Source organism: Octopus sinensis, linkage group LG1, assembly GCF_006345805.1.
Source record: "Octopus sinensis linkage group LG1, ASM634580v1, whole genome shotgun sequence".
Lineage (NCBI taxonomy): Eukaryota > Metazoa > Mollusca > Cephalopoda > Octopoda > Octopodidae > Octopus > Octopus sinensis.
The window spans coordinates 48,678,713-48,686,182 of NC_042997.1; positions in this window are offsets into that span (position 1 = coordinate 48,678,713).

Consider the following 7,470-nt stretch of genomic DNA (forward strand, 5'->3'; position numbering starts at 1 on the left):
TTGCTATTACACGGCTAGATTTCTTATAAGCTTTGTTTAACTGTATATAGCTTTCCAAGAGGTTCTACATTGTTAAGTATTAATAAGATCTATTCAATCACCTAGATGCTTATTAGTATTATTATACTTTTCACGTTGTGATAGATGGGCGGAAAATTATATATTATGAATTTGAAAACGTACAACTACCACATCGCAATACAGTTAACATATTTCAAGCACCATGATAATTTTAATTCATTTGGTATTAGACCAATTTTATAAGGATCAGCATTTATATATTGTTATGACTAAGCAATTATTTGTTTTGCATTTAGAGATTATGCTCAGTCTTAACAGCAACTGAACTCAAAACGCAGCGATACATTTGATAAAGCTGAGTCGAAGGCTTTGTCGATTTTTGCTCAGAAGTTTCCGAACAGCCAACAGAAAGCTAGATGTAAGATAACAAAGTGAAGCGAAAAATATTACATATAACAGCGCCTTACAGTACTAAAAGAATCGAGACTTATTGAAATGATAAAGGGTGTACACAAACAATTCTACGCAAAAACACGCGAGGGATGTTCAAAAAGATCCATTACAATGATGAAGACTAAGTACAAATACAATTTAACACGACGTGGTGGTATTCACTTACTGAACATAAATGTTGTTGCTGTTCTTCTTCCTCTCTGTCAATTGATATTTATATTTTTTTCCCTTCGTCCTCAAGTTGAACATAGGACATTTTTCCATATCACCCCCAAAGGAAACATGAGAAGAAAATCATCGCCAAAAATGCTTAAACCGTGGTTTGCACCAAATCCAACTGACAGCAAGACTAGTTTAATAGTCGTCGTCGGAAATGAGCAACATGATATTAGATACGCACATGCGTGCTAAATTGGAAACTTTGAAAGCAGTAATGACGCCATGTCGACTTCGGTCTTCATTTGAAAGGTCACGCCAACAATAGCCGAAAGAAATTGACGAAGAGAATAAAAACACGCATATATATATATATGTGTATATATATATATATATATATATATATATATATATATACTTATACATATACATATACATACATATATATATATATATTTAGATAGATATGCATATATACGTACACACATAAACATATATATATGTATATTATATAGATATGTACGAATATTTATATATATGTATGTTTGTATGTATTTAAGTACGTATGTTTGTCCGCGCGTAAATATGTATGTAAGCATGTATGTATATATGCATGTATTTATGCATGCATATTTATACACCTACGTATATACCTCTGTGTGTAAGTCTCTGTGTGTGTACGTGTGTGCATATATACATATATATGTATGTATGTATATGAGCACAAACCTGGTCGCTAACAATTCCATTATCTCTTATACTCTTATAATATCTCTATAGATAGATAGACGTAGAGAGAGAGATACGTACATACACACACACACACACACATATATATATATATATATGTATATATATATATATATATATATATATATATATATATATATGTATATATATATAGGAAGAGAGAGAGATACATATATCTTTCAGTTTCCGTTTAAAAATGCACTCACATGGTTTCGGTCTGCTCGAGGCTGTAGTAGAAGACACTTGCACAAGTTGCCACGCAGTAGAACTGAACCCGGAAACATGTGGTTGGTAAGCAAACTACTTACCACACAGCTACTCCTGCATATATATATATATATATATATATATATATATATAGATATATATATATATATATATATATATATATATATATATATACATACAACATACATACATACATACATACATACATACCCACACATATATAATGCATACATACATATATATTTCTATGTGTATATATATATATATATATATATATATATATATATGTATGTATATATATACACATAATTTTAAATGTGTGTGTATATATATATATATATATATATATATATATATATATATATATGAACACACATATATACACACAGAGAGAAAGGGTGAGTGTGATATAGTGAAACTACGTCAGTGATCAAGTCCATATATAAAGACATATTTACAGCGTATTTAAAGGTACGTAAAAAATATTTACCTGTACGTATTCGTAGATATATTCAGGTGCGTACGCATGCCGCTATTTAGATTTTTTTTATAGAAAACATATTGCAAACTCTATTTGAGAAGAACAAACTTTTTCACAATTGTGCAGTTCTTCACACGGCTTATAAAAACGTATAGTAAGTGTTTGTATAAACTAATCAACAATACATACATACAATACATACATACACATACATACATACATACATACATATATATATATATATATATATACATATATATATATATATATATAATATATAATATAATAAAATATATATATATATATATATAATTCCCTAATATTATTATTATATATATATGTGTATATATACATATATATATATATGTGTATATATACATATATATATATAATATATATATATATATATATATATATATATATATATATATATATATATATATATATATATATATATACTACATGCGTGTGTGTGTCTATATATATATATGTGTAATATTGTTTACAAAATTCTAACTTGACATGGGCAGAACCGGCAATTCGTATATTAGATGTTACAAAAAAGTATTTAATAATCAAAGATGTATGGTAGTTAGGAATTCTTAAATGCGATTCAACGTTCGCAGTGTGAACTCTTATGTCATCAATGCATTATCTCTCGGTAGTTTTTGTGAACTTTTGAATGTCAGTGGTGTGCATCATTACTTGTATTTTTTACTGACGTCTCTGCACTTTCACTATTTAAGAGGTGGGTCATGTGTTACAAGTAACGTGGCTTTCTTTGGCTTTGAAAATTATTGCTCTTCGAGTCATAATATGTGTAATTATTTTTCTATAAATATAATTTACAACGAGCTTCATGAAGTTATGTAGCCAAATATGATATATGATGATTCGTCTTAACCAGAAATTTCTTTACTACAAAATAGTTCAATTCCCAGTTATTTAATATACATTGCTGTTGTTGCTATTGTTGTTGTCGTTGTCGTCGTTGCTGTTTGTTAACTGATATTGCTTAGTCTCTGATTGGCCCTGCTTAAGAAGACCTGTGTTCAACCACATTCTAGCAATAAAAATCTTTTCTATTTTTTCAGCTATCATGTATCGTAAACACAATACTACGATGAAATTTTAGTTTAAAGTCAGTAGTCTATATTTTCAGGGATACTTGGAGGTTGTTGGAGGTCAGCTGTCCTAGTAGACTTATTTTGTCGGCTCTAATATAATTCTTATTAACAATCAACGGTAAAGCCCGCTTTATAATTAGGCAGTTGAATATATTTGTACTTCAAGAATAATCAAGGAACTACAGTACTACCTCGGTTTTCGAACATCTCTGATCACGAATAAATCGTGCTTTATGTATATATATATATATATATATATATATATAATATATATATATATTATATATATATATATATATATTATATATATATGTATGTATGTATTATATAAAATTCGTTCTGTCTGTCTGTCTGTGTGTCTTCAGGATCTCGGGCATCCTCCATCCGATTGCGCTCAAATTTGATATATAGATACCGACGGTATCAGCGCGTGTATAATTCTTGAAAAGATTCATTACCTGTCAAAGACCGCAGAATAGTGTAGTAGAAGTGATAATGTTGTTTTGAGTCTTGGTAACGTATTGTTGTAAGCTACGAAATTCTTACATTCTCTCGATTTCTTTTAATTCATGGTCTCATAGTCTGAACAGACAAAATGGAAAACCCGTTACCCTGGAGGATGTCGAGGGCGATGCCCTGGAATATTCATTGTGACTCACGGGGTTCGCACTTGCGGGCAGCCATCACTGCTGCGATAGCGGTGAGCAGAGTTAAAGACTAGGGGCCAAGAACGCCGGAGGCTCGATCATAAACCTGTCAGAGAGCGACCGATACCATGACAGTTTGCTTTTTTCAGTTTGACAAGCAGCGGAGCCTCGGCTAGTAGCTGAAGACACCAAACTGTCGCTGGTGAAGGCGTCACAGCATGAGTCATCTCAGATGATTAGCCACCTGTCACTGAACGGGAAATTTGTCATACCGTCAGGCCTTTTATCGTCCCCTCCATCTAACCCTCGACCTGGGAAAGGAAGTCTGCCGCATCCAGGCCATGCATTAGGATTCCGTTAACGGCATCATAGCGTGGTAGACAACCAGCACTATAATGGCATGACGATGGGTGGATCCCAAAAGGATTCACAGTATGTCCTTAGCGGCATTGTGAGGATAACGAACCTGGAGGCAAACTTTCAGGGAAACACCGATCCGTAGACAGTTGCTTTCAAGCTGAGTGCTAGTTGCGTGTGATGGCACCACATTGAGGCAGGCTCCGCTGTGAGCCTCAACGCTTGAACAGAAATATGCCAGGCAGTACTGGTCATGACGGCGCATTAACTCGTCTGAGATCATGCTACATTCGACGCCCTCTCATTTCTTTTGAAAGGAGCTGGACGCCCACTGAGCGGATAGGGAAATGAAGCCAGCAGGACACAGACCAAGCTTAATCCATGTCGCGTAGCCCGCCTCACGCCCCTCGATCACAGTAGGTAAAGTTGTGTTGTGAGAAACCCTATGAACTCTATAGAGTGAACGAACATTCAACAACTGAGTTAAGAGACCAATAATCTTTAGACATCTCTCGAGAAGAGCAACATTCGAAAATATCAACCACCTCATTGCGAAGGCAGAGATTCTCCTCTTGTTTGTTTCTGGAAAACTTTTCTTTGTAGGTGAGAGTTTTTGAGTTGTTGTGTAATCAATTACTGACTGTAAATTTCGGCTCGGGTTGCAGCCAGTGATCGTCTTCAACATCTAGGACGGGAAAATTTATTAGTGATGTTCATATTTGTCTACCAATTTGACAACATCAATGTATGTATGTATGTAAGTAAGTATGTATGTATGTATGTATGTATGTATGTATGTATGTATGTATGTATGTATGTATGTATGTATGCATGCATGTATGTATGTATGCATGTATGTATGTATGTACGTACGTACGTACGTATGTATGAATGTTTGTATGTATGTATGTATGTATGTATGTATGTATGTATGTATGTATGTGCAGATTTGTATGTTTTATGTATGTATTCTCATGCATATAGTTGCATATCTAGGCATACTCATATATATTTAAATGATAAACTTCTTGAAAGTTTTGTAGATGTTTACAGTTCCAATGAAGGATTGGATCTGTAGTCTTCGAATTAGCTTTCACCTTTCTGGTTTCGAGAAGCCTAACTTCTCAAGATTGGTATTTAGACAGTGTGTTACATACCAGGGCACATGAACTTGTAATCTGGATAGAATAACTGCAGATTTATCAATATTTCAGCATAGGTGTTCTCTTTTTCACTGATCTTCAGCTTTATGTTAACATCCGCTGGGCAGCTAAATTCCACAGCTGTGGGCAGTTTCTCTTCTCTATCCCACATCATTATATCAGGTCTGCTGTGCTTACATTTTATTGAGGTCTTCACAAGTACATTCCACCAGTGTTTCTTTTTATATGAGTGGTTATGGCTGCTACCATATTGTGGGTTCTTATTTCTTTGTCTTCGGGATTATCCTTCCGACGGATTTCATTATAGAGTGTCCTAGTTACGTCATGTCTCATCGGTAGATAATACTGCGATAACATTTTTGGACACCTGCTTATGAAGTGGCTGACATCTTCAGTGTGAAATCCACAAAGTCTGCATCGGTTGTCACACTTTACGACTTTACCTGCATCTCTATCCCTTTTGTGCATCAGGTACTTGGTTGATATTTCCTCTTTCTGGATTTCAAACGCATATCCTTCAAAGTGGGAGGTAGTAATCTGGCTATGGGACCATGATTTGATGATAAATGTCACTATCATCACGAAGCTTTCTAGTAACGTATCGATGCATAGTCTTCTGCTCATATAGACTCATCGTTTCCTCTGATGATACGTTGCGGTAGAGTCGTGCGACTTCTTTGGGCATGTATTCTCGGTTATCAGACAAAGAGTGTTGCTTAAGGATCTGCCTTCCAGATCTTATGATGTTATCAGCCTCATGTATGCAAACTTGGTCAAGGGATGCACTTCGACACTAAGTGGTTAAAAGATGATGCTGAAAAGGTATGATACGACATTCAAATGCATTTTGGGTCGAACTCATACCTCTTCCGTCTTGTTTCCGTTTTAGGTAGAGACGGTCTACATCACTGTTTATGTGGAAATTATGTATGCTTGTTAGTATTTTTCGGGTTTTCACATCAATGACTTGGATCTCATCAACCGTCCAATCAAGCAGCCTAAATTTTGGTATGAGTACTGGCACTGCAAACACATTGGAATCCACTGTTTTATTGAATCCAGGGAGTTCTGAAGTCCAAATTTTCTTTAATTGGGTGAAATATTTTCTAGTGACACGTGTTTTGTTGCAGGTGGCACTGTAAGATATATTTTCATCCACCCATAGCTACCTGTAACATTCCTGGTCAGATACAGGAAAACAGTCAAATCATTAATGAAGATGTTATTTGTCTGGTTAATAATTTTCTCCCTTTTCATAACCATATAACAGCATTTATCCTGACCACACTCCAATCCTACATCATTTGAGAATGTTGGAAGTAGGTCAAGGCTCTTTTTCGTCTCATGCACATTGTTTGCGTAAAGTTTTAAGTCATCCACAAAGAAGCAGTGTGTAATGTTGGTACTTCTGTTTCCTTGTGGACCAGTGAGATATCCTTCAGAATTCCTTAACATGAATGACAAGGGGTTTACAGAAAGTATAAACAATATTACAGGGATGCTATCTTCTTGGAATATGCCTTTGCGATATTGTATTCTATCGGTGATAATACATTCACTCTTTGTGTTTGATTTCAAGATGGTGGCCCACGATGAAGTCCGCTCAGCTACGGTTTTGACTATTCTCACTGGAACTTTAGCAAGTTGAAGGGCTTCTAGTAACCATGAGTGAGGAACAGAGTCAACAGCTTTCTTGTATGTATATAGGTATGTACATAAGCATGTATGTACGTAAGTACATATGTATGTATGTATGTGTGTATGTATGTATGAATGTGTGTATGTATGTATTTATGTATGTTTGTAGGTAGGCAGGTAAGCAGGTAGATTATCATATCTGTATGAATATATGCACACGCGTATGTATGTATTTATCTAAGTATGTCTGTATGCTTGCATATGCGTATGCAGGTATGTGTATGTTAGTGTGAGTGCACGGCAGAGTGCTTATAGCATTGTAATCAAGGTCGTAAATATAAGCCTTTCGAAAAACTTACCCGCAACCGTGAATAAAGCGGACGGACTTATAACAATGTAAGCAAAGAATCACTTTCATATATATGTGTGTATCTCAATTAATTTCCGTA